This window comes from Nycticebus coucang, chromosome 11 (assembly GCF_027406575.1).
Source record: "Nycticebus coucang isolate mNycCou1 chromosome 11, mNycCou1.pri, whole genome shotgun sequence".
NCBI classification, from domain to species: domain Eukaryota; kingdom Metazoa; phylum Chordata; class Mammalia; order Primates; family Lorisidae; genus Nycticebus; species Nycticebus coucang.
In genome coordinates, this window is record NC_069790.1 from 118,230,889 (window position 1) to 118,252,618 (window position 21,730).

The 21,730-nt window shown below is 38.7% G+C and overlaps 1 protein-coding gene across 1 annotated transcript in view; it reads left to right on the plus strand.

The window, feature by feature from the left end:
• The window catches only part of CNTNAP2 (contactin associated protein 2), a 1,471,582-nt gene that overhangs the window by 1,131,136 nt on the left and 318,716 nt on the right, over nucleotides 1-21,730 (plus strand). The gene's annotated exons all lie outside the window — the stretch shown is intronic.

Sequence of the window (21,730 nt, forward strand, 5' to 3'; positions counted from 1 at the left end):
AAGTGGCCCATCGACCTGCAGGAGGACAAAGGTCTTCCATTAGAGTCCAGTTCTGTCACTTACCAGCCTAGTGACCTCCAGCAGGCTGTTTTATTATTCTACCCCTCAGCTTCCTCATCTGTAAAATAGGATACCGGGGATTAGGCACCTGACACAGAGCCCAGTGAGAACTAAAGAAACACGAGCTACCTCCATCGTTATGCTTCTGAAGTCAGAGGGCCCCGGGAACCTTGTTTTACACTACGCACAACTGTTTTCAGAACTACAAAAAACTGTTTCAGCAAAAATTCATTCTTGCAGAGTTAATACATCACAGTTAGGAAACAAAAGCATTGTGGTAGAGAGGGTCTGTGAGCACCTTTGCCCTTGGCGTTCCCGTACCCTTCTGGCCAGTGAAGGAGACAGAGCTGTTTCTTATGTTTAGGTCACCATATTTTTATTATGTAGCCTTGATACCCTGTCTGCGACTCATTAAGCTGGGGTTCAGGCCCATTCCTTGGGCAGTGATGTGTGGTTTGGCCTGTAGCCTCTCACATGGATTCTCAGGAGAACTCTGCCTACCAGAAAGTCCTGTACTGAGTAGCAATGAGTTGGTCCCATCTGCCTTTCCTCATTGACTGAATAAAAGATGCCCAGATGGTACAATATTCTTTGGTGGTCTCTGTTCCCATGGTAATTTGAGGAGAGAGTGAGAGAGCAGAATTTAAACATTGTGGACATTTCTTCTGCCCTTCTACTTCTCGGGAAAGCTCCTAACCATCTTGCACTTGGTAGAAAAACTTCGGTTTTTAGAATATATTTTGGTCAACGCTGACCCCCAAAGCAGTCAGTTTTCTACCTAAAAGTCAAAGCTGTAACTTCACTGATGTTTTAGGAATTTTTGTATGACTCTTTAACCCTTAAAAGCGCCCTTCTCTTAGATCATTGGAGATGATTGCGTTTTTAACCATGTAAACCTTCTACATCTGCAGTTATTGTGGGGATGTTCTCCCTAAGTGGAGGACATTCCCTGAAATCTCAAATTACCCCAGAGTAGTATGCCTGCCAAGTTGAGTCTGTCTGCCTTTGCTAAGCATCTGCATCCAAATGGATCGGAAACCAAGGCAGGCCCTGGGTCCCTGCCCCTACTTCTATGGAGTAAGGTTTTTGCAGTACTGAGTGTAGTTCAACTATTTTTGTGCAGTGTGGATCCTAATCATGAAACAACCCCTGCATCTGTTGCCCACCCAAAGATGTGTTTTGGTGTGACTGTGTTGAGGTTTTGGGGAGATGACGGCTGTGTGGTCCTTTAAGGGAGATTTGAGAGATTTCCAGGGCAACTTTGGCTTTTCTCAACCTTACAGTTTTGCACCAACTTTAGAACAGAGTCCCTACATAAGCTTTGCATCCACTAGAATCAAAAGCTTAAATCGTATAGCCAGAGTGACCTGGGTTTGAATCTTGTTTCCACTGCTTGCCTGTGTGACTTCAGGAAAGTCGTTCAGCTTTTCTGGGTCTCCATTTTCCTATCTGTACACACCTCTTAATATCTGCGAGCCTTAACTGATCCTGAAGTTCTCGGTCCGGGATCTGCCACACAGTAAGAGCTACTGTCACTGTCAACATAGTTCAGAAGTTGAGAGGTTAACTGACAGCAGGAGGACGCTGGGAGCACTGAGGCAGTTTTGGTCATAAGGAAGCAGAAGCCGTGAAGAGGTGAGCAGGAGAGTGCACCAGTAGACGGGGCTCCTGGGGCTCCAGGTCTCCAAATTGTTCAAGAGCTTGGACACTTTGCATGTGGACAACACACTGGCAAAATACAGAGACAACTCAGTATAACACATTCAGCATTTCTGCTGTCAAAAAGGCCCTACCGTGGTCTTTAACTTAATTTTAATCAGCCCAAGAAGAGCTCAGAGCCAAATAACAGTCATAATACAAACTCCTCTTAACCACATTCACAAACACATGTGATGCGATTTTCAAATGATATAGCCCTATGGGGATGTAAGATTGTAGCAGATTATAAATATTAGAAGCATTTTATATCAAACCTAATTATTTAAGATTATGAATAATAGAGAATAAAAACAATACTGGCATGTCTGTGCCTTCAGCTAAAATTTCCTGAAAGGACTAGTGGTTGCAAATCCTTTATTGTTAACCATTACATTCCTGCAGTGGCTTACAAGTATTGGCCAGGTGACAAGCTTGGGCTTTAGAGTTTAACTTTGGCTTTAAATCATAATTCTGCCAGTCACTGGCTACATGACCTTGGAGAAGTTATTTAATGTCTATGAGCCTCAAATTCACAAATGTTTCATGAGAATCAAACTGGATAACACAGTAAAGCAGCTTGCAGGGGGCTCCCTTGTAGAGACTCGAAGATTGGATGGATAGTATCATTCACACGATTACAATTTTGAAAAAAGGGACAGATTAAATTATTGCTTTCAAACAACTTTTTAAACCATTTCAAATAAAAATGGGTAAAAAAAAATGATCCTTAAATTTGTTTGTTTCATTTGAAAATGTCTGGTTTTCTGCGTGGCGTCTGTGGCTCAGTGAGTAGGGCGCCGGCCCCATATACCGAGGGTGGCCGGTTCAAACCAAGCCCCGGCCGAACTGCAACAAAAAAATAGCCGGGTGTTCTGGCAGGTGCCTGTAGTCCCAGCTGCTCTGGAGGCTGAGGCAGGAGAATTGTGGAAGCCCAAGAGCTGGAGGTTGCTGTGAGTCCTGTGATGTCATGGCACTCTACCGAGGACGGTAAAGTGAGACTCTGCCTCTACAAAAAAAAAAAAAAAAGAAAAGAAAAGAAAATGTCTGGTTTTCTAGCTTAATAGAAGTAAACCACAAAAATGGCAGTAGTGTGATCATTGCAGCCATTCCAGAAATAAAACGTCCAGAGACGCCCATCGGACAATGCATTCTGTGGCTTTCCATCCTTCTACATGATCAGTTATTGCAAATGATGAAAGCAAGGTAATGGCGAGTCGGGTAGTAAAATTGATTGGTATTATTATAATCCTGCTGAGGAGTCCTTAAAACAAAAACTAACCATTCATGAAACAAGTCAAATGAATGCCTTCTAGAGTGTGCTGAGAATGTGCCTTCACACACTCAGAGAGGGCACTGAGTAGCTCAGGTGAATGCGGGGTTGCTGGCCGCATCCTAGTAGCAGGTTTTCATTAAGAATCGGCATGCCATCAGCACCCAGATCATCCAAGAGTGGGTGCAAATTTGTGCCTGCCCCCAGCAGCATGTGCTTGTGCCAAGGGGTACAAACCACGCCTTCTGCCCATGGTTAAACAGCTCAGGGTGAGCCTCACCCCGCAGGGCTTCTCTCTTTGCCTGGGAACGTGGTGGGTGGCTTGTGGAAGATGATGCAGCCTGGAGAAGCCACACTTGGGGCAATTCAAAGGTGGAATAGAGTTCACGCGGCCATCCTGGTTCAGAAGGTCCTGTAGGTTTGCACTTAGCATTCTCGGCACACAGAAAACTTCAGGGGAAAATGGAACATGCACAGCAGTGTCTGCATAACTGAGAGGGTTCATTCCTTCCAAATAGCATGGCCTGGGTAAAAGGGGACCAGGGAGAGGGGATGCAGAGGGATTGTCAAATTTTCATTTTTTGATGGAGATACAACCCAAATACACGTATGATAGGAAGGAGTGTGTGGCCTCACCCCAGCTGAATTCCCATAAGGTATTTTCTCAGTAGTGATATATGTCTGATTGAATAAACATTATTCAAAAAACAGCCCAAATGTTCAAGCATAGGATAGTATTCACCCTCAGAGAAATGGCAGTGCACAAAAGGGGCGCACAGAGGCATCTGGGCTGCTAGTAATGTTCTGTTTATCGATGTGGATTAAGGTTACGTGGGTATGTTCACATCATGAAAATGTATTAAGCTGAGTACTTTTGATCTGAGCATCTTTCTTCATGTAGTTTATTTTTTCAATTTGTTTATAAAACAGGAAGTAGAAGAAATGTTCTTCTCTCAAAAGAAATTTCTAAAAAACATATATTAAGGGAGAGAATACATATGATTTGTTACAGGTCTGCACCAAGTTAGAATACATTTAATAAAAATTAGTATTTCAGTATACATTAAAATATATTGGACCTTAATAATTGGTCAAAAATATTAATTGCTTTGGAAGTTGTCTTCCATGTGAAGTAACCGGAGTTCCAGGAACACTCACTTTTCATACTTTTATCTCTTTCAACATAATTTACAGAGTATTTGAACTACTAAGCAGTAAACTTACAGGATTGCCACAATACCCCCTTTGACTATTTCAACAAAATATTTCAACTAAAGCATTAATTGGCTCTACTGGCTTTGCTTAGTGAGAAAATATATCACCTTTTAAATAAATAGAGCCATATTGATTTTTAAAAGTCATTTAAAATAAGATTATTAAATAAAAATATTTCAAATTTTAAAACCATATTAAATGATTTTAAAGAAATGTTTTATATTCATGCCTTCATGTATAATGATAATTTTCCTGCAGAGTATTTCCTGCTTGTTTTTAAGTAATTTTTTAAAATGTACTATATATATAGGTTTTTAGACAATATGACATGATCTGGAGCTTTTGATCAATTCTTATAGAATAGACAATTGCAATTCTAAATTGGCTCTCATAAAAATGAACACTTTGCAAGTAGCCAATAAATGTTTGTTGACCAATAATTCATAACTCAAACTTTTTTAACCATTAGAATTTTCCGGACAAAATTTTATTGAATATCAACATGGTAACGTTTGTTGCAAAATTATTTTAAAGTTAAAATAAATTACTTGGTTAAACTACATATGCATAAAAACATATACATATTTTAATAATTAACAAAGAGGATAAATTAAGCTCATTTCAATGTGTGAAATACTTATTACGTAAAAATTAAGGTTTACAAGTCAGAGAGTGCTATGCCTTTTTGCTGACTGTTGGTAGTATTACATGATGGTTAAGCGTAGGCTCTGTACTCCAGACAACAAAGGTTTAAATCAGCTCTGCCTTTTACCAGGCTTGAGACCCAAAGGGGAAGAGGAAGATTTAAATGCAGTCAGAAAGAAACAGCAAGAGAAATAAAAATGAAATTCTCAAAAGCAAAAGTTGGAAGACAAGACTGCAGAATGATATTTTCAAAGTGTTGAAAGATAAATAAAAACTGAGAGAGCTCGAAACCAAAGTATTTTTTATTAAACCAACTTCTATAAAATTTACCTTATTAAAAAAAGAAAGAAACCCAGAAAAATATGCCTGAGATATAAGAAGTGTCGATCAAAGAAATCGATGAATATATAGATAAAAAGTTTTAAAACTGTCAAATATAACATTAAAGTCCAAATTAATGTATTTTAAAAAGAAAAAGCAAATAAAAGAACTAAAAATGAAGCTGTTAAGTGAAGAAGAGAATAATTGGAATTAAAGTTTTCTAAGATCCTTGTATTTTAAGAAGATTTAAAAGACTAAATAACTTTAGTCTTCCTTAAGTGTATATAGTAAAATTCCCATGTGCCTGATTAATATTAAATAACATATGACTTCAAAACCAGAATAGGAGAAGAAATGGAATAAGAAAACAAACAAAAATCATCAATTCAGAAAGCAAGAATAAAAGGTATGGAATAAATAGAAAATTGGGAAAAAGAAAAAGCAAGATAAGACAATAAGAACAAGTTTCTCTCTGGCTCATGTTGTACATCTAATAAAGGGCTGATAATCAGAATCCACAAAGAACTCAAGCAAATCAATAAGAAAAAATTCCAACAGCCCCATTAAAAGTGGGCAAAAGACATGAACAGAAACTTTTCAAATGAAGATAGTCTAATGGCCAATAAACACATGAAAAATTCTCAACATCTCTAATCATCAGGGAAATACAAGTCAAAATCACAATGAAATATCATGTCACTCCAGTGATAATGGCTCTTATCAAAAAGTCCCAAAACAGTCTCTCTGCTGGTGAGGATGCAGAGGGAAAGGAACACTTGTACACTGTTGGTGGGAATACAAACTAGTACAACCTCTATGAAAGTAGTATGGAGAAACCTCAGAACTAAAAGTAGACCTACCATTTCATCCAGCAATCCCACTGCTGGAAAGAAACAAGAAAAAACATATTCTTCTTAGTAAAGTATCTCAAGAATGGAAGAAAAAGTATCCAATGTACTCAGCCCTACTATGAAACTAATTTTTGGCTTTCATATGAAAGCTATAACCCAGTTATAACCTAAGAATATGGGGAAGGGGGAGAGGGACGGCAGGGAAGGGGGAGGATGGGCAAAGGGAGGGTGATGGGCGGGATTACACCTGCGGTGCATCTTACAAGGGTACACGTGAAACTTAGTAAATGTAGAATATAATTGTCTTAACACAATAGCTAGGACAGTGCCAGGAAGGCTATGTTAACCAGTGTGATGAAAATGTGTCAGACTGTTTATAAAACCAATGTATGGTGCCCCATGATCGCATTAATGTACACAGCTATGATTTAATATTAATAAAAAAAAGAAAAAAGACATTTTATAAAAAAAGACACCTGTACTCATATGTTTATAGCAGCACAATTCACAAACATGTGGAAACAATCCAAGTGCCCAGCAATGTAGGAGTGAATTAAAAAATGTGGTATATGTATACCAAGGAGTACTATCCATACGTACAGAAGTGGTGAGCTAATATCTTTTGTAACAACCTGGATGGAACTAGAGACCATGCTTCTCAGTGAAGTATCACAAGAATTAAAGGACAAACACCACATGGACTCAATGCTAAACTGGAAATAGTCAATCAACTCTCATGTGCACATACGGAAGTAAAAATCAACATGAACACAGTAGGGGGCAAGCGTTGGGTAAAGTCACACCTCACTACTATAATGCACACATTGTGGGTGAAGGACATAGTTATGATTTTCACTTAAAATATACAAAAGCAAATTATATAACTAAAACATGTGTATTCCTGTAATGTTCTGAAATTTTAAAATATTTTATCATTTTCTGGGAGAATCTTAAAAATACTTAGAGAGGGATAAAAAATAGTCCTATAATAATAAATTATATTAGGGATAAATAATAATCCTATTATTTATATAGGATTTATATAAATATAAATATATATATATATATTTATATAATTTATATAATAAATTATATTAGGGATAAATAATAATCCTATTATTTATATAGGATTTATATAAATATTTATATAGGATTATATAATTTATATAATAAATTATATTAGGGATAAATAATAATCCTATTATTTATATAGGATTTATATAAATATTTATATAGGATTATATAATTTATATAATAAATTATATTAGGGATAAATAATAATCCTAATTCATGAGATGTAACATAAAGGTAGTTATAGTTTATTTATAGTTATTTATAGTTTATTTATAGTTACATTTATAGTTTATAAATATATTTATATAGGATTTATATAAATATAAATATATTTATATAGGATTTATATAAATATAAATATATATTTATAGATTTATATAATAGTATATATAATAAATTATATTAGGGATAAATAATAATCCTATTATTTATATAGGATTTATATAAATATATTTATATAGGATTTATATAAATATAAATATATATTTATATAGATTTATATAATTTATATAATAAATTATATTAGGGATAAATAATATTCCTAATTCATGAGATGTAACATGAAGGTAGTTATAGTTTATTTTATACTTTAAATGCTGAAATTTAAAATGAGTTCAAGCTAGAAACCACAGCTAAACTCAAATAAAATAAAAGGATATGATATAAAAGTGGAGCTTAATGAAATAAAACTTGACATTTCAATAGGCAGGATCAACATAGACATAAGTTAATTCCTTGAAAATAGAAGAACTTCTAACACAATTGTTTAAGAAAAAAAAAAAGACCACCAGAAATAATCAATACAGGTTATTACTTCTCTCAGCTCCCTCAGCTAATTCTTTCTCCTGAACAAGGTAGGTTCTCTTACTCACATGAACTTATATTTATTCAGCTAAAGGCTCAGGGGAGAGCTTCTGCATATCATCAAGGCTTTCTCTCTGTACAGCTCTCTCCTGTCTGGTATTCTGTCCCAAAGAGCCTAGACCTGTGTTCCCCAACCCCCAGGCTGTGGACTGGTACTGGGCATGACCTGTTAGTGACCTGACTGTGTCACCACCTGAACTCTGCCTCCTGTCAGATTCCCCCACCCCTTGCCCATCCATGGAAAAATTTCCTTCCATGAAACTGGTCTCTGCTACCAAAAAGTTTAGGGACTGTTGCCCTAGACTACCAACTCTGCTCAAATAAGGGAGCCTTCTGAGGCCCAGAAAATATTACCTGGCAATGAGCTAAGGGGGTTGTTGGGCTCACATTATTGGTATCCGTCTCTCAGACATAACTGTCCTCTACCACTTGATGTCCAATGTATAAAAACTGCTGTTTCATGCACTTTTCCCAGTCCTTTAGTTGTTTCAGAAAGGAATAAATCAGATCCCTGCTACTCCATCTTGGCTGGAAGCGGAAGTTTCTAATCTTGTGATTTTTAAATGCTATTAGCTTATTAAAATGTAAAATTTTAAAAGGGCTTCACAACTATGTATACATATGCTCTTAAGGCTGTCCCGGTTTTCGTGAACTCAGCCTTAAGGGTTAACTTTCAACTAATCCACTCAGTGGAGACAGAAGAGAAGGGGGAACTTTATGTGGCATAAGAAATCCTAGTAAGTGAATTCTGGTGAAGATGTGAAAAGAGGGACATAAGAAATCAAAAAGAGAGGGAGGAGGGAGGAAAGGAGAGTCATTCACTAATCATTAGGTCAATTTTAACTCTCTAAAACTGAGCTTCAAACAGAGAATTCAGTGAAAAATAGGCACCTAATAAAACTCTTGCTCTAAAAATTAGATCCTGGCTCAGTGCCCATAGCTCAGTAGTTAGGGCGCCAGCCATATACACTTGGACTGGCAGGTTCAAACCTGGCCCAGGCCTCCTAAACAACAATGACAACTACAACAAAAACAACAACAAAATAGCCAGGTGTTGTGGTGGGCACCTATAGTCCCAGCTACTTGGGAGTCTGAGGCAAGAGAATCACTTATGCCCAAGAGTTTGAGGTTGCCCTGAGTTGTGATGCCACAGCACTCTACTGAATGTGACATAGTGAGAGTCTGTCTCAAAAAAATAAATAAATAAATAAAAATTAGACCCTAAGTATTATGTCACTATTCTGAGCACCTTAAATATACAGGCTTAGTTCTCTGAAAACTCCTGAAGTAAATTATTATCATCCCTCTTTTACAAATAAAGAAACAGCCTGAGCAAATAACCCAAGATCCCAGAGCTAGAACATGGCATGGCTCAAATTTTAATCCGGACTCCATAACTAATATCTTATACATACGTACTACTAAGAATATCAGTCTTACCAGGTTTAGTTATCTGGTTACAGTCTACAACATATTAAAAATCTAATTGTATATTTTGAAATGAAGATATTAGATGTAAATACGACAAATACAAAAAAAATAAAAACTGGCAGTTTGTTTAAAAGGGCAAGGACATAGAATCCTTAGAAATAGACATTGCACTGAACAGTTTCTTACAGCACATTAAGGACTGAAAGTTCAAATAATGAACTTACCATCACAAAGCTCGAACCTCTGTTAAGAACTTTTTGTGACGGCCTTGATTATATTTTAAATATTCTATTTTTAAAGATATATAGTTTTGCATTTGAATAATCCTGTGACCCTAGAAGAATTCTTACCCTGGAATATACTGTACGAATAATACCAGGTAGAGGGAAACTTTGTTATGTGGAAAACTTATTGCTGAGCAATGCACGATAAATGAATTAGGAATTATTTGATGCAGAAAATATTAACAATCTCTTTATGCCCCTAGTGTACAAAAGGCAACACATTTTAAAATTGTGTTTAATCGCTACATTTTTTTTTCCAAAATTTTCCCCACAGTGGCTAAAATAGAACGTAGCCTCTTCTATTTCAAAATAATTTTCTAACAGGGTTCATTGCAAGTTTCTCATTGATCAAATGTAGAACATCTTTCCTGGTGGCTTTTCCCGAACATATCCCAATTTTATGAGGCCACGTGCAAATGTCTTGCCATCATGTGCCATGGGAAGAATCCCACTTCTGTCGAGGAGCAGAGAGACACTGGGGGAGGAAAGAGTAGTGTCTTGCTGTTAATGCTTCTCCGAGTCGAGGAGTCCCCAGAAGGATGGCTCCGCAGTCAGCATTGCCTTTCAGTATCATTGGCAACTCTCCTAAAAGGGAAAGAGTAATGTCCATATCATTTCTGAAGGTATGAATTGTGGATTTTGATTCTTTTCCTATAAATACTCATCTTGCGAAAACTCCTCTGCAATCTCCACTGTCAATAAGTTTTATAAATGCTATATACAAGTCTTTAATTCACCACTGCCTGCTTGAGGCTTATTTATTTTTTGAAAAAGAGAAGCTGGAGAAGTCATTTGAAAATTCATGGGTAGTTCGCTCTCAAGGTTGTGGTGCGCTCTTGGAGTAGCTATAAACACTCCCCGAGAGACTGCACCGCGGACCCTGCTTCAAAACAGACAGCTTTGCTTACTCATTATCTGCGCAGAGTCTCAGCTAATCACGTAAACAATTAACTTTCTTTTCTGATGGCAATAACATGCATCTCCCCTGCCCTCCCCTACGCACACTTATTTGTTGTCATGGCCTGCTTTGTAATTATTTTTCAGGATTTCCTCATTTTCCCCTCCCACCCTCGCCCCTGAGTTCAGAAAATAATAAACACTTTAAAATCTCCAAGTAATGGAACCTTCCATGAGTTAAGCTAAAGTCTTTGTCATGTCACCTTCCTATATTAATTATGGCTCATTTGATAGTCTGTAGAACAGGGTTTGGCAGACTTTTCTGTAAAGGGCCAGAATGTAAGTGTTACAGGCTTTTCAAGCCCTGTGATGTCTGTCATAACTACCCACTGCGGCCGTTGTACTGTGAAAGCAGACAGACACTGCACGGGAAAGGATGGGCGTGGCTGCGTTCCAGTACAACCTCTTTTGATACACACGAAAATTTGAATTTTATGAAAATGTTATGTATCATTAAATAGTATTATTTTTTAAAATCTTTTCTGCCTTTGAAATCTTTTCTTCCTTTAAAATCTTTTTTGCCTTTAAAAAGGCAAAAGCAATCCTTAGTCTGTGGGCCATACAAAAATAGGCATCAGGCTGCCCTTGGCTGTGGGCCATCGTTAGCCAACCCATCATCTAGAGGATTCCCAGGATGTCACACAGGGTTTCTCACTCTGAGTGCTAGTGACACTTCAGGCCAGGTAATTTGGCTGTGGGGACTCTCTTTTGCATGTTAGGATGTTTTCATGATCACTGGCCTCTACACACTAGATGTCATTAACACTTCCCTTCCCTCAGTCATGACAACTAGAATATCTCCAGACAGTGACAGATGTCCCTGGGGACAAAACCACCCCCACTTGAGAACCACGGGTCTGATACACTGGAAGTTTGGAGTGCACATGTGAAGGCTGAGCTGAGGAGGGGCTCCCTGCCTCACCCCACAGATGTGCCCGAGATTCTCATATTCTGAACGTAAAAGAGGCAATCCAGTGGTCCTGTCCTCACCCATGGTTTTGTTCCCTGAAGTTTCGATAATGTTCAATGGCACAACAACAACAATAAACAAATGGGGCTTAATTAAACTGAAAAGCTTTCTGCACCACTAAGGACACAACAATTAAAGCAAATAGACAATCTTCAGAATGGGAAAAGATATTTGCGTGTTACGAATCTGACAAAGTGTTGACAACTAGAATCTACAGAGAACTCAAATCGATCAACAGAAAAAGGCAAACAATTCCATCTTTCACTGGGCAAGAGACATGAACAGAACATTGTCTGAGGAAGACAGACTGATGGCTGCCAAACATCTGAAAAAAATGCTCAGCTACCCTAATCATCAGAGAAATGCAAATCAAAATTACCCTGAGATACCACCTAACCCCAGTGAGAATAGCCTATATTAGGAAGTCCCAAAGCTGCAGATGCTGGCATGGATGTGGAGAGAAAGGAACACTTTTACACTGCTGGTGGGACTGCAAACTAATACAACCTTTTTGGAAAGAAGTAAGGAGAATCCTCAAAGATCTCAAATTAGACCTTCCATTTGATCCTGCAATCCCATTTACTGGGCATCTACCAAGAAGAAAACAAATAATTTTATCATAAAGACCTTTCCGCTAGATTGTTTATCACAGCTCAATTTATAATTGCCAAGATGTGGAAACAACCTAAATGCCCATCAACCTATGAGTGGATTAATAAACTGTGATATGTGTATACCATGGAGTACTATTCAGCCATAAAAAGATGGAGACTTTACATCTTTTGTATTGACTTGGATGAGTTGAAACACATTCTTCTTAGTAAAATATCACAAGAATGGCAAAGCAAGCATCCAATATACTCAATTCTAATGTGAAGCCAGTAGATGATCTAATACATACCCACATTAGAGAAAAATTTAATTCGATTCAAGCCTGGGGAGAGGAGAAAAGAAGGGAGGAAGGAGGGTAAGAAGACTGGTGTACTCCCACCTAACAGGCACACCTCGTAGGTACAGGACACAGCTACAACAGGAATTTACCAAACACATGCAAACCTTGTAACCTAATCATCTATACCCTCTTATTAATTTGAATTTTAAAAATATTAAATTGTCAAAAATTATTAAATGGAAAATTCTAGAAATAAACAATTCTTAATTTTCAATTGTGCGTTTTTCTGAGTAGCATGATGAAATCTCCCTGCATCCCACCAGGATGTGAATCACCCTTCATCCAGGGTATCCACACGGGAGGTGCCACCCACCAGTTTCTCTCAGAAGAGGTCTTGGGTATCAAATCAACTTTAGTTGTTATCAAAGTGCTTGTGTCCAAGGAGTACATATTTTTATTTTACTATAGTATATTGTTATAATTATTTTATTTTCTTGTTAGTTATTATTGTTAATCTCTTACCGTGCAAATTTATAAATTAAACTTTATCATAGGTGTGTGTAAAGGGCAAAACAGCACTCTTGACCCTTGAAACACATGGGTTTGAACTCCACTTGAACCATGTGGGTCCACTTGCACATGGATTTTTCTCCAACAAATACAGTTAGGGCAGGTTCCACGATCTGCAACCAGGTAAGGATGAAAAATACCATAGACACAATGGTATTTTTGCAAATACCATTGGATGCAAAAATGGATGCAAAACCCACCTACAAGTATACAGAGGACTGACTCTTTTATATCCTCAGGTTCGGCATGACTGACTCACTGGAATGTGAGTGGATTTTGGCATTTTAGAGCAGTCCTGGAACCAGTTCACCCTGGGTACCAAGGGACAGCTGCTTATGTGGGGTTCAGTAATTCCTGAGATTTCAGACATGCTCTGGGGCTCTTAGAATGTGTTACTCACAGATGGGGGCACTGTACAACTTCATAGGAAATCCTACCCTTAAGGCAACTCATTATTCTAACTTGGATAGTGATACTAGAGTATTTATGCAAAAATGTCTGTGGTATTTTGGACTTCGGAGTTAGTATTTCTCCTCCCCCATCCTGCCCTCACCACTCCCATCTTTTTTTCTTTCAATATTCCTTTCCCATCTTTCTCACACTCAAACCATATAATACGGCTCTGGACTATGAGGATAAAGACAACATTTGATTAAAAGGTTTCATGTATTTGGCCAGAATACCTGAAGGGTCAGGTGGGGACTACAGGATATATAGTCAATATTAAGAATCTAAATTTTGGGGCGGTGCCTGTGGCTCAAAGATGTAGGGCGCCGGCCCCATATGCCAGAGGTGGCAGGTTCAAACCCAGCCCCAGCCAAAAACTGCAAAAAAAAAAAAAAATCTAAATTTTCATAAAACTATTTTATAGAAATATTCTTCCCAGAAATTTTCCTTCTGTCCACACTCCCTTAGAATGTGCAGATCTATTCTTAGTTTTTAAATATTTAGGTCAGAGACACACAGTAAATGGTGTTCTGCTATGAGGTCACAGCAGCACAGAGACAGTCTTATTTTTCTTTACCCTTTCTCGTCCTCAGCTTTAAATCACTGATATAAACATACTTCCACTCTGCACTTTAGAATATAATTTTACTATTTTTTTTAATTTATTTTTTTTTTATTGTTGGGGATTCATTGAAGGTACAATAAGCCAGGTTACACTGATTGCATTTGTTAGGTAAAATCCCTCTTGCAATCATAAATCATCAAAGGAAGTTTCTGGAATGCACAAAAAGCTCTTCTATAGAATGCCAGGCAATACATTCTAAGGAGTATTTGTCCTTCTGATTCTTTTATACAAAAACTACAGATATTTTTGCCTTAACTTCATGCAGAGTTCTCTGCATACTTAACTACTTGATGTCTCAATATAAGAAAAAAATTCATAAAGCTCCTTTTGCCTGAAATATATGGTTTCTGGTGAGTAAAGTTGTTCTGCTTTACTTTACAACTTGTTCTGCTGAAGTAAAGTTACTTTACTCAAGTCTCTCTAAGATTCAGAAAGTTTTATAGGACACATCTGAACAGTCCACTTTTAGATACAGGTGATAAAAAATAGAGCCTCAGCAACAACAAAAAATTATAACTTTATAAGTGAAGATGTTTTGAAAAGGAATCTGAATTTTTGCCTCTGGCTGGTCTGATTAAAGGGATTGGACTGTAGGATTTCTAAAATCTCTCAACTTTATGCCCTGGGGATGGGTTGTAAAAGCAATCACAAAGTGTCATCATTGCATTCTAGAGCTGGTCAAATGTTGGCATCAAAGTGGTGCCAAAAATTCTGAATCAAATGTTTGGAAGAGTTTGGTGATCCCTTGGAAGTATCCTGTATGGCTCTGAATCCTTCAGTGTTTCTTATTTTCCCCTCCCCCTGCAGAGGTAAATACATATAAAGGTAAAATGTGGGCATAACCACGCATATCAGTGATAAATCAAATAGTTTGATGTAGGAACAATTTTGGTGATTGTAAAAAAAACCTAGGATTCAACGAAAGGTTAAAAACTGATTTCTTAAGGAAATCTGCAAGTTCAGATTCAAGAGTGGCAAATCCTCTCAGTATAAACCAGTAATTCTCAACTGGAGGGTGAGGTTTTTTTCTCCAAGGAACATTTGGCAATGACTGGAGGCGTTTCTGCTTGTCACAACCAGACAGTAGGGCGTGTTGATAGTATCTGGTGAGTAGAGGCCAGGGATGATACTAGACACCTACGAGGAATGGAACAAACCCCCACAATAACAACAAAAGATGACCTGGCCCAAAATGTCAGTGATGACAAAAATGGACAAACGCTGGCGTAGACTCGCAAGATTCTGGTTTCAACTGTGTTCATGGTTCCATCTCTCTCCTGCTACTTCCATCACCGTAAGAACCTTTGCCTCCCACCAGATATTAGTAAATGTACTAATGTTAGTAATATATTTGACACAAAGTTTCTTGGCATTAATCTGCCTGTATTTATGAAGTTTTATCAGCATAAACTCTATATGCTTAGGGTAGATTATTTCAAACAGGGCAATCTGATCCGCAACGTCTGATTTTTGTTCAAGCTTGAGAATATGAGAATTTATACACTACGTAGCAATGTGTACATTCTAACTTATATTGAAAGAAACACATGATTCTGTATATGTTTCTGTCTGTGCTTCTGTTGGGTTCCAAGACAGCTGCTGCCTCCCAAAAATATCCGGGTTTCCAGCAGCTGCTCGGGTCCTCTGTTCTAGAAGGGTTCATGGTCAAAAAATGACCAGACACCCCAAAGTAAGGCAAGCATGAAACAAAGTTTATTGAGAAAAAGAAAGATAGGTTTTGAGAGTAAGAAAATTTACAGAGCAGGATATGTTTGCAATAGACAAAGAAGAGATCTTCACTGCCAGGGCAAGTGGGCCAAAAGGCCTGGAACATGACCAAGGGGTCTCTTTTACACTGACTGGGTCAGGCCTACTTCGTGGTTCAGAGGTCACCTTGGAACCAGAGTCTTACTGCACACATGGACCTCCCATGAGCCTTTCTGAGAGCCTGTGAAGGGGTGGGCCACGTGATGATTAGTCTTAAGGCTGTTGTTCTAGGTCACCTTCAAGACTCTGTTGCACCTGTTGTTAGGCTAGAGCGTCTTCAACATCATTTGCAGTTGGCACACTAAGTTCTGATGGGTAGGTTGGTAGGGTGGTCCCTCCTCTCCAGTTGTGGGCAATCCTTTAGGACAGAATCAAGGTGGGTGGCACCAAGATGGCAGCCCAGGGGTTCTGTCCTTGTCCTCCTTCCTCAGGAGAGCTGTTCCTAACTAACTAACACTTCTAAAACTTCCACCCTACTTTCTATGAATGATCATTTTCTCTTCCCCTAAACATTCTCTGTTTTGCTGTTTGAGCGCCGCATCCCAAGGCTGTAAATGTTGGCTCTTCCCACTTTGAGAAATGCTGGGAAAAAAATAAACAAGTTCAAAATGCTCCATCAGAGTCTTTTACAGACTAGAATTTGCACAATTGTTTGTTTGACATCTTTCCTTTCTTTAGATATAAAGCTACGTGCCCAAGACTAAACGAAGATAGCACAATTACACGTTTTAGCTGAATTATCTCATCAATCAAAGTATCACCTGGCTAATTGCATCTCACTAAAATTGGCCTAAAATAAAAAATAAACAAACAAGTGCCTTAGCCAAATATTTTGATTTATGTTGCAGACATGCAAGGTCCCAATTAGTTGAAATGCTCTGTTATTTATTTAAAACTAAAATTCAACAAGCTTTAGCTGATTTATTCTGATCTTATTTTTCTTAGAAATTTTACTGCCAAATAAATACTCATACAAAATCTGGGGTTATACTATAGGGTTACTGCAATTGGATTCAATTATAGATTATATTTTAATAGAATATGGTTTTAGTTATTACAAAAGATCAAACAATGTGCCTAAAACATAATCATAGATCTTTTTTTAACTTGGATAATTTTTCTGCCCTTCATTTCATCCGATGTGAAAAATCATAGTTTTAAAATACTTATAAACGAGCTCAGGAAATTTCACCTGAAAGTATGACTCCTTGGTAGAAAGAGAATTTTGAATTAAAGGCCCTTAGAGACCAGTGGGCCTTGGAAGAGGCCTTCCCTCTTTCTTCATTAAAAAACCATACCAATCATAAAAAACAATAGACTTCCTTTCCTTGCTCTGTTATCTCAATATATTATAGGAAAAAAAGATGAAGAATGCCTGGCCCAAATCATTTTAAATATTTTTAAAAACCTGTCTCTCAGGTTAATTTAATTTCCAAAGAGAATCATTTATAATTCAATATGTTCCCCCATCCATTCATTCTCCCAAGTGACAATTCATTGCCCCTAGGCAGAATTACATATATTCCTTATCTCCCTCGTCCCTTTAAAATGAGGGTATATAAATATCTGAACCCCATTGGAATATTGGGTAATCACTCAACCTCTTGATGATTAAATCTCTTTTCTCTTATTAATCTGCCTTATTCTGGGGTGATCTTACAGCAAACCTTCTGGGGAGAAGGTGAAGTTCATTATCTCTCACCCCCACATTATTTTTAATATTCTTAAACTGATTTTGCAAGAACAATATCCACTATTTTAAAAAAAGAAATAGAAGATACATTAAAACCTAGATTTCAAAATATATTTGCTTTCTCTCAAATTGGTTTGAAATTTCAAGGAAAAACTAGCTTGATTCTGCAAATTTCAGTTTTAGTCCAAGGGAAAAATGAGGGGAAGCTGGGCAAAATTTTCCAGTGATTGAAGGGTGGCGTCTAGACTTTGAGTATTTCATACTACATATTTGTTACCACGTTCACCAACATTCTGGTTTCCGTCCTTTCAAGCACATGATTGGATTACATTTACCCTCTTGCCTCAGTATGCTGTGTAACGTGCGTGGATCTCTGATGTGGAAGCAGAAATAACGTGTTTCACTGTTGTGCCAAAGCCTTTGAGAGCCAGTGTGCAGTTCTCCAGGTTCCCTCCCTGGGAATCAGCCATCGCTGCAAACATCACCACTGCAGATAACTGAGATTCTATCAGCCTCATCTTACATCCCAAGATGACGTAGAGGAGAACCTGTCCTACTGTAAACATGTAGCAGACACCAGAAGTAAACATCTGCTGTGCTCCTGAGGTTTGTTCAGCAAACCCTGGCTTACCCTGACTGATAAACTTATTCGTTAAAGTCATCAGCTCTCATACATGCCCTCAGGAAATTAGGTGGAGCCTGAGAAAGCAGTTTTGAATAACTTTTCAGTAGGCCTCCCCACAGAATGCTGAAAACCCAAGAGTTATTTAATTTTGACCTTCATTCTGCAAAGCATATTTCATCTCAGAAAACCTCTATAGATAATCAGTGATGAAAACTACGGAGCGTCAACATTTGTGGGGATCTTGGTTATCTTTTCATCTATGCTCCTTGCTTTGTAGTCAGTTCTCCAAACGGTATATGAATTGCCCTCACCATGCAGCTATTTTCCTTGTATTCTTTTGCACGTGTGTGGGAGGGTGCATGTGTCTTGGGGATAAGGTAAGAAGAATAGAGGCAAGTTGGGCATAAATGGAAACCATGCATACCTGTGGCACATACTTGTGGGTTGAGCCTGTGTATCATGTATCTGCTAAACGTTGTGACATAAGCAAAGATAAGACAAGGGGGATCCTCAAGAAACATAAGGTATCAATGACAAAACAACAAAGAAACATGTGAAGAAGTTAGTATCTTAAGGAAAATGATGCAGTTCACAGTGGGCCACTGTGTGCTGCAAGAGTAAGGGCTGTTCTATTCCAAAGTGTGATTTTTAGGATGCAGAAAGAACTAAGACAGCTTCATGGAGGAAATAACAGCTGAACTAACCCTGGGAGGATGAGTGGCAAGGAGAAGAAAGCTGTCCCAAGGCAAACAAGGCCTGGGAGGGGTAGTAATGTCTCCCAAGCATATGATAAATGGTAGTGACCTCGGAACTCTGTGGCTAAATGTATGTGGGACAGTAGGCTTGTGGGAGCAGGACTGGAGGGGCCAGCTACAGAAATGGGAATAGCCAGTTACAGGCCAACAGATGGAGGAGGCAAAGCAGGGCAGGTGGTGGAGTAGAAGGGAAGGGAGAGTTGAATGACCGCAGAGATGTGAAAGCCATTTCAAAAGTACACTGGCCACTGTGGGAGCTGAGTGCCCAGAGGCAAAGGTTCTCAGGGTTAAATCAGGGCTGGGACCAATTGGACTAGAACAAAATGGTATGTTGGCCCAGACAGCAAGAGCTGGAGCACACCTACTAATTTAGCATGATGGTCTAAAGCCCAGGTCTAAAGCCAAAGCTAGTGACACGTTTCTCTCGTGAGTTATTGGAGGAGAAGCTTGAGGCAAAGAATTCCTGAGTGAATCTTTTGTAATAACCACAGCAGAGGCATGTTAGGCGAGGCCGGGGAGGAAATGGGGGAGTGTGGTCACAGAAGCAAAAGGCACCCAAGAAAACTGGGGTAGAGGAGGGCCAGGGCACCCATCCTGGTGCCATAGCCAAAGAGAGTGGTTCCCAGAGGCATGGGATCCACGGGGTCAGGAAGACGCAAAGAGAACAAGCCCTGAGGAAAGGCTGATGGACTCGAAGTTTGGGGTTTTCTTGAAGGCTTTAGTCTAGAGAAAGCATTTTATTAGGTTCTGGGAAAGACAGATTATAAAAGGATAAGGGCAAACAGAGAGGACTTGGGGACACTGATGTGTCCCATCCATTCCAGACCAGCATAAAAGGGTATCTGCTCCTTCCGGGGACAGCAGGTGGATCCCATTGTTTTATGGTGTTGTGTTTTGTCAAACAGGAAATGTCTGAAAGCAGAGGGAAAGCGGCCTAGGAAGGCAAAGATTCAAAAATAATGATTTTCTTAAAGTCAGATAATATCGTAGTTTATGGTTGGCCCCTTGTCATTTACCTTTCACCATAATGTTAGAGAAATGGTGTAAGGCTGGGAGGGAGGGGCTCTGCTGACTCCCTGCATAGCATGGAGACTTTATAAGGAAGAAAACTATCTGGGGAGGTAGCAAACTCAGAGGGTGGGAGTGAGGAATTAAGAGTCACAGGCAGGTCAGCGCTGGGAAGAGAAGCTGCTCCCTGGCAGTGAGCAGACCATGGACTGGGGTCGCCTGTTTTCCTCCCCGAGGAGGCTACCAGTCCCTTCTCCCACCAAGGGTAGGAGCCCTCAGACCTTCCACATGCCTTTCCTCTTGTGCATGAAATAAAATTCCTGCACTTGAAGAAAAAGGCTGCTTATGTTTATTTCCTCAACACTCAGGCTTGGTGATTATGTAACTGTTATCCCTGGAAACTCCCACAAGTCTCTGGAGACCAAGGAATCTCTGGAGATGCTCACTTTCTACAAAAGTGTGGAAGGAAATAGTTCCTTTATGAATTCGGGCCGTGCGTTCAGCCCATCATTTGTTAGTCACTCCTGCTCATTTCTAGAAATTACATAATTAAGGGTCTCCCTGAGATACGTTCTTTCTCTAAAAAGGAAAAGAGGGAAAGAATTACCTTCTTTCCTTAGTTTACTGTTTAGGTCAGCACTTTCTATGCCGGGATCTGAAGCATCCTAGGTGGCCGCAGCTGTGGCATCACAGATTCATCTATTTCCAAAATGCTACATTCTCATTTTAAGATCATCTGAAAGTTGAAATTTTTCTTTTGCTGTAACAACGCACAATTGTGAAACACTTTTGCAGGAGACTTTATTTCTTAAGGCAGAGTTTCTTAATAGGAATTCTCACAAGACAGTGAGGATTTATTTTGCCTTTAATGCATTCATTACTCAAGGCACTGATTTTCATACAAACCTTATTTCCTGCTGCCACCTGGTGGAACCCACGGAAGCGTCCTAACAATTGCTCTGGTGGCGCTGGGAGAGGCCTGGGCTCTTCCTCAGTCACAGATCCCACACTGTGATCAAAGAGCAGGATTTTCTATTAAACTCCCTGGCAGCAAAACAGCAGAGCCTTGGCTCTCTGCCCTGGGACATGCAGAGCCTCACATGTCAGGCGCCCGCAGCATTTTTCTCTCCTTTTATCTTTAGACTTCTGTGGCTCTGTCAGACCTTGAATATAATTCTTTCCCCCAAAGTCTTTCAAATCATTATTTTTTTCTTTCTTTTCTCTTTCTTCCTTTTTTCTTTCTTCCTTTCTTTATTTTTTCTTTGAGAAAAGGGGGAAGAAGGGGACGGTGTTTTAATGTAAAGCAGGTCATCGCACTGAAATTGTATTGCTTGCTTAATTTCATTAATTCCCTGCAATAACAATTTAATAACGTGACAGTTCATTTACATGGGACTCACCAGAGTCCCTTGTCCAGAGAAATCATGCGAGGGCTGGAAAGTGCTCCTGTTATGATCATAAATGATCTTTAATCATACATGGGAGTGACTATATATAGAAATGATGTTTTGTTTAATAAAGTTTCATTCAAGGCGATTTGGCTGGTTCTTTTAGCAGGTGTAATAAACACATAGGAAAACAAGCCAGTCTTGATATTAAACATCCTAATGACCCCTCAGCTTTTTATTCCGTAATAAGTTAACAACATTATGTGTTGCCCACGACAGCCATTTCATCAGTAAATTTCAGGCTAGTGATAAAACTTGAG